This window comes from Xiphophorus hellerii, chromosome 3 (assembly GCF_003331165.1).
Source record: "Xiphophorus hellerii strain 12219 chromosome 3, Xiphophorus_hellerii-4.1, whole genome shotgun sequence".
NCBI classification, from domain to species: domain Eukaryota; kingdom Metazoa; phylum Chordata; class Actinopteri; order Cyprinodontiformes; family Poeciliidae; genus Xiphophorus; species Xiphophorus hellerii.
The window spans coordinates 4,860,273-4,872,379 of NC_045674.1; positions in this window are offsets into that span (position 1 = coordinate 4,860,273).

Below are 12,107 nucleotides of genomic sequence, written 5' to 3' on the forward strand. Positions count from 1 at the left end.
AACAAGAAGAAACTTCTGTTTGAGATAACAGCGCAAACATGCAAAGAACGCAGAAGATTCATGGTTAAACATAACCAATAGAAAACTCTGGGATGTAAAGCATAGCACATCGATAGCATATATAGACAGCATCAGCAATAGCCCATTGTTGGTTCTTCTGCAGGGAATCTCCTATTATTTCTCTGGACTATGTCATCTTCTGTAGCTTGTGTAGACATCTTTGCAGCAGAAGTATTATTTTACTTATTAAGAATATAGGAGACAAGAGACATCATTCTGAGTTTAACTGGTAGCCACCCTGCCCTGCTCTGGCCGAACACCCAGAGAACAAGGAGGCTCTGCCTTTATTGACTTTTTATAAGTGCGTAACCTTCCGCTTCACAAGGGGGTGCCAACTAAAATACAATAGTGGCAAGCATTGTACTCAACACCCATTCTTTGTCTGTGTGAGAAGGACAGGGACAAGCATCATCTATAGAAAAAAGCTCAAACTTGTTTTCTGAATACAGAATTTGAAGAGCAGATTGAGGAAAAAATAGTACCTGATATGCAATAAAGGCTGTTTGTTTTCTTCTTCTGTACTGAGTTCTGTCAAAGTAGATTCAGACCAAAAACATAACTCCATACTATTCTAATGAGAATCCTACATTTCTGTCGCTGATCAGATTTTTTTTATCACCTCTGCAGGATCAGAAACAAGGCACTAATCAGCCATAACCCTGTCTAATCCTCACAAATTAGGATTAGACATGACTAAAGTTCATTTAATTGATGAAATCAAAAGAAATGCGCTCAATTTTTTTAACTGATCAAGTGGCTAAATAAAAAAAATAATGCTTACAATGTGATAGAAAACAACAGTTTATTTGATAACTGATATCATAGTAACATAGATTTTCTATGGTTTCATAAACTGCCTCTAAGTACCCTGGTAGTTCATAATCTTGGAGAATTTTCATTTCTCTGTGCAGTCTGTTTTTCTTGACATAAGACTCTGTTTCTAATGACTGGAAATTCAGAGTTTATCTTCACTCATTTGAGGGCCAGCTGCACCTCAATTGATTGATATGTCTCAGCCAAAATAAGCTCCCCATGGAAGTCAAATGATTCTGAACACCTTACATGTTCACATCAGACTGAAGATATACAGAAAGCCAAAGAGTCAAGAGAAATTGCTTAGGCAGTGACACACACTTCCACTTAAATATTTATCTTGAGAGTTTTGTTTAGTCGTCGAAATGTACACATGTGCAGCACCTGGAGCTTGTGGTGAAAAACATCACCATTAAATAAAATGCTAAAAAAAATTTAGTTTGGAGACAGAATAAACCACCACCCATTGGAAGGATTTGAAAGCACTCTTGCAAACCCAATCTGTCTGTTATTCACCACAGTGCAAATAACAAAAATGTTAATTCAAAGTTCTAAATTCTGACAGCATTCAGGTGAGTGATAGAAATCATGCTTCTGGTCTGACTGGTGTCATTATTCTGACAGTGGGATTCTCCCAACAACTCACCAGAATAGCCTGCTCTGTTTTAGTGCTTTTCTGATGTTTCTTCATGTTATTAGTTTGAGTTTTACATAGAGAGATGTAACGAAAAGTCAGTAACGAAGCTGTCCAATGCTTTTAACCATTCACTGTCTGGCAATACCACTGAAATAGAGGTAGCATCACTTACCATTAGTGGGAATAATTTGTCTTTTATACTGATGAAAATATGGTTTATTATGGCAGTAGCAGCTTTAAATTATGAGGATTGCAAACACAGAAATTGACAGTATTTTTGGAATTGTTATTTTGACACTTGTAGTTGGGTTGGGCAGTTACCTTTCACATGAAACACTGATCGCTGGTTTGGGACACCTGAGAACCTCGTAAAATCCTCAGTTTTAAAAAAAAAAATCCCTGACATGACTCTGCTCTCCTCCATGGTTATTGTGCTCTCTTTTATTTTTTAGATTCTGATTGCACAGTACAAAACTTTGACATAAATCCTCTACTCACGTATACCATGAACCACTGATTTCACAGACTTTCTCACAGAAACTTCCATTTAAACAGTGTTGAATAAATTTATATTTCAGCACCATGGAGTGACTGTTAACACTGATCCTCTTTGTAGAAAGTAACTTACTTTTTCTTTCCAAACTTTGTCATTAAAGCTGCTCTGGCTCTTGGCAGTCCCTGAGATAATCAAAGCATCATATATGGAGAAGCCACAGTAAACACTAGATACATGCATTAGCAACAATAGTTTTACATGTATATAATTGCTCTATTCTTCTGAAATAGCTACAGCCTGACTAAATGTGCATCAAACAAAAACACATCCAGTTAAATATAAATGAACACACTCCTGACTGTATAATCAGTTCGACAGTGATTTCACCCAGGATATCTTATGAATATTTTATTCTGTTCTGTCTTCTAGAGTGACTTGGTAGACATTTGGTCATCTCATCCATTCTTAATGAATCCTGTTTTATGCATTATGAACTTTAAATTAAAGGGGGGAAAAAGGATTAAAATGCAGAGACTGTTGCCCATTCACTCTTCTTGATGTTGACCTTCTGCTTGGCACCACCACAGTTCAAACAAATCCTTCAAATGGGTATAGATCTGATGAAAGTTGTCCAAAATGTGTCAAATGTTGATGCAAACAGAAAGAATGATGGGAAATGTTCTCCTAAGGGCTGGAATTTCTTCTGTGCAACAAACTACTGAATAACCTTGACTGTTTTAGTTACAAATTATAAAAAAAAGGTCAGAAATAATCAGGTTCTGATCATGTTTTCTTAGACCCAACATTTACACCTAGCTGAGAAACCCACTGTACATGCAAAACAACTATGTATAAAATAGTTTGGGTTTTTTTGTAATGAAAGGGGATGGTGGATCTGGAGGACCCAAATGCAAATGCAAAAAGGCAAATAAGATAAATAAAATACAATTACATGATATAAATGAACTGATGAAGCAAGCCGGGAACTCTACGGGTGAGAATGTGTTGAGATGCAGGAACCAGTAAAGTTTGCAGCCTCTATTTCATGGAGCTGATCGTTTCTGAAGGCCTCAGGTTTTCAGCGAGTTGGTTGCAGAACAGAAGCTTTTCCCTTAGTGAGCAGAGCTCAGATGACCTGAGAGTTCAACACGGTTCATACCTGAGCAACAGTTCTGCAGTGGGCTTTCTCCCCCATCCTCGTGTTCAGGACCCCCTGTCCTTCATGGTCTTTTATGGGCATCTACTCCAGCAGACATGAATCAAATTATTTTATAACCCTCTTAGCATGCCATCAAGTGTTGCTGTTAATCACCCATTTATTTAAGTCAGGTGTGCAGAGGCAGGGAAACACTTAAAACATGAAGGACATTGGGTCCCAGGAGCCAGGAATAAAAACCTCTGTATTAGATTGTTCTGTGTTTGGTATTTGACAAACAAGGAACCAGTGCAGTGTTCTAAGGATTATTTTGACCCATCGTATAACTTAAATACAGATTTTAATTTGTGTCATGCAATGTCACTTTAAAATGCCTTAAGTTCCCATGTTGCATGTTCATAGCACTAACACATGTTACTGTTTTGTGTTGCTTATCTTTATTTTATGTTTTTGTTTAAAAACATGACTGATCATAAAAAGACATGTAAGACTGTGTAATGGATGCAAGTGACACAGGCAGAAACCCAGACTAACAGGAGGGATTTAAAAGCGATTCAAGAAGGTTTGAGGTTGAGGGTAAAACCAAGTTTCCTGCTGTGGTGGAGTATTTTAAACAATCGTGTTTCCCCTAATAAGCTTCTTGTTACCTTTCATAAAAGAAGGTTAAGACCTTGCAAAGGCTGTGGTAGCACAGCATGAGGTCTGGCGCACATAACTAAACTTGTAGTCAAACTTCGAGGGAAGGGAAGAGGAGATATTTGTGTGGGGTACATGCAAAGTTATGATGAAGGTATGAATATTTTGTCCTAAAACCTGAAATGTTTAACAGTTTTTAAAATATATGTATTTCTGTCTGGAAAATTATGTGCTTTTTGTTTTAGGATTGCTAACTGAGATCGTAACTCTGATTAATTAAACTTCTCTGTTGCTGAATTAGTTACTATGATTTTTAAAAAAAATAATGAAACAAAGATCATTCATATTTTGCTTGAACAGACAGAAACCCTGAAAAAACCTGAAATATTTTACTTACAGGGGTTGATGGTCTTGGTCAAACCTCAGTTAGCAGGAAAGAGTTGAAATGCAACACATGCAGTATTGCACATACATTTTGGGGGCAGATGCTCAAGTGGACAAAAGACAACTTTATGTTTTTATGAAAATGTGACACTGGTAATACCTTGGGTCAAACTCTACATTGTAAAACCGAATAAATGCTTTCAGGAGGGCCCTTTGTTGCCCAAAGTAAAAAGGTTTAGCAGCGTCTTATGCCTATCTTTGCACATCTCTGAACATTTAATAATACTGGCTACATAATGATTTAAATGGTTTTGTTTATTAAAATAATTCAACATTATCCAGTTTTTCTAATACAGACTTTCGATAAATAAACAATTCTTGTCATATCGAGTTCATCTCTCTGTGTCCATTATTGTTAAAAGGTGTTGCCATATTAGTTCATAGCTTTAGATTTGTTTTCTTATTTCTTTTGTTCTCTTCCTTGTGTAGTTTTTCCTCTTACATTAGTATGGGACTTTACTGTTTTGCCCTGTTTTGCTCTCCTTCACACTTATCACCAATGTCATCCAGCTTATCCACAATGCTTATGGATAATCAATTTTAAAGTGAAAAAATATGGGCATAAAAGTATGAAATAGAAACTGAAGACTCCAAATCTTCTCTTTAGAAGAAATGGCTTAATGGATGTGAGCTATTCAGATTGTGCATTGTTTTAACAATATTTGAAACGCCTCAGCAGTTTTTATTAAATGAGGGTTTTCTCATAATACAGATTTTCTATATTAAATTTTTACAACAGCTGTGCCTTGAGCAACAGTGAGAATATGTAGAAAAATTGTTTACTTTTTCAGCTTTGTTTCATGTTGCTGTAAAACTCCACATCCTTGGGAATAACGAGCAACTGAAGAAAAACAAGGGAACAGAATGCTCCAAATCCATCAGTTAGCTGTTCTAAACCATAAAATGCTAAAAGGCACTCAAAAGAAGAAAAAAGCAGCAAGTCAGCGCTGTGTTAACCTGGACTCCAGCTGTGCCAGCCAGCACCATATTCCTCCCTGCTGAGATTTTCCACCTGTAGCAGACATCTGAGCTCTTCGAAAACTTGCCTTTTAACAGTTGGCTGTAAATAAAACTTAAAGTAGTTCATCTGTTTAGTCTTGGGGAAAAAAATCACAGGAGGTGTATATTTCTCTTTAGTGCTTTTTTAAAGAATCCCTTTGAAAGGAAAAATGACTAAGTTTCTGTGTCATTTGAAAAAGTCCATACTTTGAGCCTAATGATAAGCAACGGTTGCTGTTATGAAAGTTGAAATTATTTTCTCATTGTGGGCTGTACGGCGATCACTTCATTGGGCTTTCAGTTTTGCAACTAATTACTCTGCATAATTACAGTGAAGTGCATGTCAAACTATGTTGCACTATGCTGTGATTGACATTTGAAAGTTTTTGTCCTGTTTGTTGCTTTGCAAAATGCTAAAAGGGTCCATTCAAATCATTTAAATTGATAGACTGAAATGTGACAGATTTTTGCAATTATATCGTTTTGCCTGTTTTGACTTGCAGAAGCTGCTTATGAATTTTAAAAGCATGAATGTTGTGTGTTTTCAGTTTTCCTGCCAGAACAGAAGAATCTGAACTTTCTGGAAGGATTATATTTTCACTGATATGGGAATGCTTTCACATCTTGAAGAGTGAGCCAGATAATGCTTCTGGGAAGAGAAATTTACAAGAGCCAGCAGTGTTATTAAATTGCCTCAATCAAAATGATGCAACTTGATCTATCTTGTCTGAATATATTATTCCATATTTTTTAATAAGATGCCAGACAACCATTCCAGTCAACTAACTCTTCCTTGATATATTGCAGAGACAATAAGACTTTGAAATAGGAAATACAAAATAAGTTTTAAAATGTATTTTATTCAAGTTTTAGAACAGTATTTAGCTATTTTAATGAGAAATGTCTTATGAAATATGCATTAACAGTGAAATTACTGAATCCATCAATATAAATTCTATCCAGTGCAGTCTGTTGATTGATGAGTCAAATTTGTATTGACCTGTGAGTTTATACAAATTGACCCATATTGTTGACTCTATCTCAAAGTGAGGTGACATTCTAGACATGCAGGCCATGAACTTCTTTGGACCAGCACCATATCCACTAGGGGTCACTCTTACACCATTTTCTTTATTTCCAAATAGTTTCTCCAGTGCTGAGGGAAGTTAGTTTAAAGGTTAAAACCAGAGAGTGACTTTGGCATATTTTTTCAGGCCAGGCAGAAAACACCAAGTATTTTGCTGTTATAGAACATATGTGGCTTTTTATTCATGTGCAGTTGGGGATTATGGAGATTTAATTCAGATCCTTGTTGTCCTCCGCTTCAGAAATACCAGATTTGCTCATAAAAATGATCATGCAAACATTCTGATCCTGAGGGTTAGTGGGTTTTCTCTGATCATGAGGAGAATTGAGAAGAGACCCAGAACAATGCTCGTCCAAACATTGCTTTCCTCCATATCTTGTGTCCCTGAGCGGTAACCAAAGAGGCACCGACAGCTAACCTGTAACCGTCTGTGGTTTATAATGAGCCACTCTGTTCCATTTCCTATGTTCCATTTTGCCTCCTTTCTCCTCATTTCCTCCGTCTTCCAAGCTATGCCCTATTTGCCAGGTGCTACAGTCTGTCTTTAATGGTCTCCAGTCTCTCTCCAGCCTGGAAGGTCTGCTACTGCCTCTTTGCCATCGAACAAAGAGAGATAACAATGTGCTGATGGTGCCAACCACAACTCCACACAGAGGCTGTGGGTGCTTTCATTAAAGATGACACACTCATCTTCTATCGCTCAGCCAATATTGCACACTGCCTTTGCTACTTTCGTGCAAAACGAGAGGTTCCGCTGTTTCAAAAGGTGTCTCTTCATGTAATTTTTCAAACGCTAACGGGAAGCCAAGGAACACCTCCCCCACACTACCTGATGTGAGCAACATAACAGCTTTGCACTTGCACAAATGGACACACAACCTTGTTTTTCTCTTTCCAACCTCTCTTAGAGGTGCTATTTTTTCACTCTTACTTATACATGTTTTCATTCTTTACATGGAAAAGGTTCAGGAAGTTATTGTATCAAGTTCAGTCAGCCTAATGAAGACATGATCAAGGGGGTAGATTTTACAAATAGAAATCTGAAAAATGTGCCAAAGTATCATGTATTTAATCCCCTTGAGTCAATGCTGTAAAACCAAGTTTAGAAATAAAGTATGGCTACCAGCTTTGGTAGCATGATATCAGCTTTGGACACATTGCTCTTTGCAAAATATCTCAAACTGGGTTAGAATAAGCAGAGGGCATCTGAAAACATCAGTTTTCATTTCTTGCCACAGATTATCAATAGCATTTTAATCTAGATTTAGATTGAGCTATCCCCATTTGACTTTCATTTCACAATTATTTCACGTCTCCTAAAAAGTACAATGAACTTTGCGGTTGTAAAGTGACAAAGTACGGAAAGCCTAAAGGGTGTGAATACTTTTACAAGTCGCTGTACTATGCAGCAAAACATAGACAAATACACAAACTTACAGGCTGAACAACATAAACTGTACTGGTTTTCACAGTTACAGAAAGAAATCTCTCAAGACTAGATTCTGCTTTCCTTTTCTGCAGCGAGGCTGTATTGAAACTGCATGAATGAATCCAGGGTTGTGTAAAATGTAACAATCTGCCTTTGTGGAGGAGATAGATAATGCTCTGACCCCATCACTGCACCAAATGACAGTTAGTCTAGATTTGAGATTTCATTCATTCAGTCTCTCCACCCTACAACAGCAAAAAAAAAGAAGAAAAAAAAATCTGCTGTATTTCTTTTGGAGTCCCATGATACCTCCCTCTTATCACTTTTATGGTACACACAGTGGACTCTGCACCATAGTGCTGTGTTAGCTGAATGCTAACAATGTCAGTGCATCTTCTGGCCCAAAGTAGAAACCAAAATTATTCTTTTGCTGTACTTATTACTTTTCCATAATTTATCCACCATTACGTTTTCACCTTATTTTGTCAGTACCTTATCCTTCGCAAAAATAATTCTTTCTCTTTGCAAACCTGCTCTCTTTCTGTGCTCCCTTTCTCTTTCTTTGGAGTTATTCAAAGAGGTACTTTGGCACTATCAGTGTGAGATGAATGCAGTTTCTCAAATCTTAGGCTGAATCCTCTTTCTTCAATTCAATAAAGTACTCTGGTGCTGTTTAAATGTCTGTGATATGTACTTTTCTGGTATTACTTACTTCAACGGGAAGCTAATACATCACATCACCTGACCAAGATGTGTTCACATTCATGCCGCCTCTCTGCAGGCAGACCAACTGCAGCCGATAGAAATGCTCTGCTCTCAGAGGTGTAAAAATAGTGTCAAATTCTAACAAAGGCAATTCTAAAACCAGAGATAAGAAAGGTGTGTGTGTGGGGGGAGCAGAGGAGGCGGATGGGATATGGGGTGTTGCAGACTGTTCAGAAAAGAAAGAAAATTCACAGCTCAAAAGTCTGCATATAAATATTCTATTAACTTCAGCAGGTTCCATAACGGCACGGCAGTGCGGTTACGCATTCTTTGCCTGGCATTGGAAATGAAATTATTGTGCTGGTGGAGGCAGTGGTGGTGAAATGGCCGTTTCCTTTCTTCCAATTTTCTCCCCTTCCCTCCTTCGCTCCTTCGCCTTATCACGGGTGACACTAATCCAATTTCAACTCTGCTTGTGACAGCTCTAATGTGGTTTTGTGTACCGATTCTACCCCCCCGAAAGCAACCGAACAAACACACAAGTGGTCCATGCACACTTTGAAAGGTCACGTACTGGACAGACACATACATTTTTATATAGCATAAACCACACACATATCTCTGAAAAGTACAATAACATATATACAGTATGAAGAAACTAAAAAATTTAATAGCCCCACAAGATGGGATTTTTTAGAAAAAAAAAACTGGACTGCAAAAGATGTGTGTGGCTCAATTACTGTTGCCAAAAAGGCCCTTTTCTGCTTAAGATACTTCAAAAATCAGAAGCAATATTTAAGATGACTAAAGAATGTTGTTAGATCAACGGATTAGATGCCAGTTTTGGTGCAATTTTCCTTTAGATATCATGAACATCTCAGTAAATTAGAATATAGTCATACAATTAATACATTTCAGTATTTTAGAACAAAACACACATTTTTATTGAACAAAATGTGATATAATTTAGATGTTTAGATGTTTTTAATGAATACGGCTCCAAACCATTGAAAACTCAGTATCTTGTTTTTTATTCATTTCTTTTTCTTTTTTTTTAGAAAAGTAGATATGAAATTATAGGTATACACTAAAGAATTATGAGAAAGACTGCTGACTTAAGTCAGCCCAGACTCATTGACACCTTGCACAAAGAGGGTTAGCCACAAAATGTCAGTTCCATAAAAACAGAAAAAATAAAAAAGGATAAAATTTCAGAAAAATTAACAGAAATATTGTGGTTTCCATTTTTTAAATTTGTTTTTTTTATTCTTTTTCACAGTTTTCAGAATCAACTTTATTGCCACAGTATGCAGAGAGACAAGGAATATGACTTTAGTTCCACTTTGCTCTAAATGTACATTTTAAAGATGAAAATATAACATTTGTGGGAGAAATCAAATATGTGAGAAAAAAATTGCTCTATAATATTAAAAGGAAGAGAAGGTTGTTTGAATGAGTACATCACAAAGTAATACATCCAGAAAGAAATAGACTTTTGTCTACTTCGGTTACCAGGAAATTGGTAACATTATTTTTTTATAAAAGAAAGTTGCTGTGCAGCATTGTTAGACTTCTATATTTAGATTCTAAAGATAAATCTGGATGTTGAGAGGTTTTCTATTTATCCCCAGCAGACTAAACGTGGCATTATTGCATCAGTCTCTGGGGGATATTTTGGTGGAGAAATTAGTCTCGCTGTCCCACTGTGATGGATTTCTCCATCTTTGATTATTGAATTTTGCTGCTGAATTGAGAGATCAAGAACAAGCCCAGGGCCTTTTGATTCCTGATGGCTGACATTGAAGCTTGATGTTTGCCAGTGATGGTTTAGAGATCACATTGTGGAAGCTGCCATAGAAAAAAAAAACAGTCACACATAAGCAAAAGAAATTGATATTAAACTGTGTTATAAGATAAAGTACAACAGTAAATCTGACCTAACATAGATTTCAATAGTAAAAGAGAAGCCAATGATACACAAGTCATCTTTAAGATGTTAATGTAAACCGTTGTTGCTAAGAAAAAGGGATATTAAATCACTTAATTTTGTCAAGGACTTCCCAGAACTCTGACAAACTGATTAGTTTGTAGTGCATTGGATTTGGAGATGAACATTATTTATTATTTTGTGCTGAGTTAATATGTTCATTTTAAAATTAACACAATTACTCACCGTAATATAATTTTTTTTCTTCTGTTTATTAACTCTATTGGAATTTGGAAATGGTTTTATTGGTCACATGTAACACAAACCACAATGATTGTTAACACAGATGTGTTAACAACAAGTGCAGGGTTTAGGGTTAACGTTAACTCAGATCCTTCAGAAAAGCTAGTTGCTGATCTGACTGAACCTGGTGCGAGTAGAGCTCCATGATAACCCGTAGTGCTGATATCATTTTACTGGACTTATGATACTGTAGAGGGGTGAAAAACAAGTTGTTAGTAAACAAAACCAAGAAGTAAGAAAATAGGCACCCAACATAATTTTTCATTTTGTATCTTTAATTTCTCATCGTAATAAGTTCTGTAGTGTTATTTCAGTTAGTCCGTGCAATTCTACACATGGCCGCTAGGGGCGCTGACGCGTTAGTGACCAAGAAAAGTTTGAGCACACCAGAAGAATAAATCTTCCTGTTGAAGGTAAAAGGAGCTCAACGTGTGTGTCTCGTCTTTTCTATATCGCAGGTCAGTAAAAATGTATTTTGATGCATAAATGTGGTGTCCTTTAAGAGTTAAGAGGTTATAGACTCGAGAGTCAACTGGTGGGTCACTTTGTGCAGCTTTGGATTGACATTGTGTAGAAAACGGGACGTATTTCGGGAGGCTAACTAATGCTAATGCGAGCGAACATTGTACATGTGTTGAGCTGAGAAACAGTTGAAGGACTAGAGATTGAGTTCATTTTGAACTTATTGTATTTTTCACTTTTGAAATGGTAAAATACATTTTTCTGGTATCTTTTCTTTATGGGTTATTTCAATAACACAGAAACAATGTTGTTGTCAAACTCAATGAGTATATGTTGTGCAGAATAAAAATTGTAAAAGCTATTAAAATAGTTAAAAGCAAATCCATATATTTTTATTTTGACAGTTAAAAATGCAAAAGGTCTAAGGAAAAGGGACAAGATATTTGAGTTAAAACATAGCTAATTGGTTTGGATAATTAAAAGCTATCTAAAGTATTTTGTCATTCAATAAAATTCATGATGGAGCATGTTAAAATAATTCTTGTTCGGTTTAAAGGGATATCGCAGTCATTTGTAATGTACTGAATCGAAGGGTTATTTGTTGAAGTTATACAGTGATACCTGAAGTATTTGATATGAAGTATTGCATAGTGTTGTATATGGAGTACGGTCATCACCAGAAGAATAAATCTTCCTGTTGAAGGTAAAAGGAGCTCAACGTGTGTCTCGTCTTTTCTATATCGCAGCATCACACGTTGAGGGAAGATCATCTACTACATTACCCTCAGCCATCCGAGGTTGCAGGGTAACAATACCAGCTTCAATAATAAAGATAGTAAAATAAAGATAATAAAAAGCTGAGGTGTCTCAAAGAAGGATTCCTTTTTTCATCCATATTGCTGGTAATCAGCGTGTGAAAGGGCTTATTTTTTTTTTATTGATGGTTCATTTCG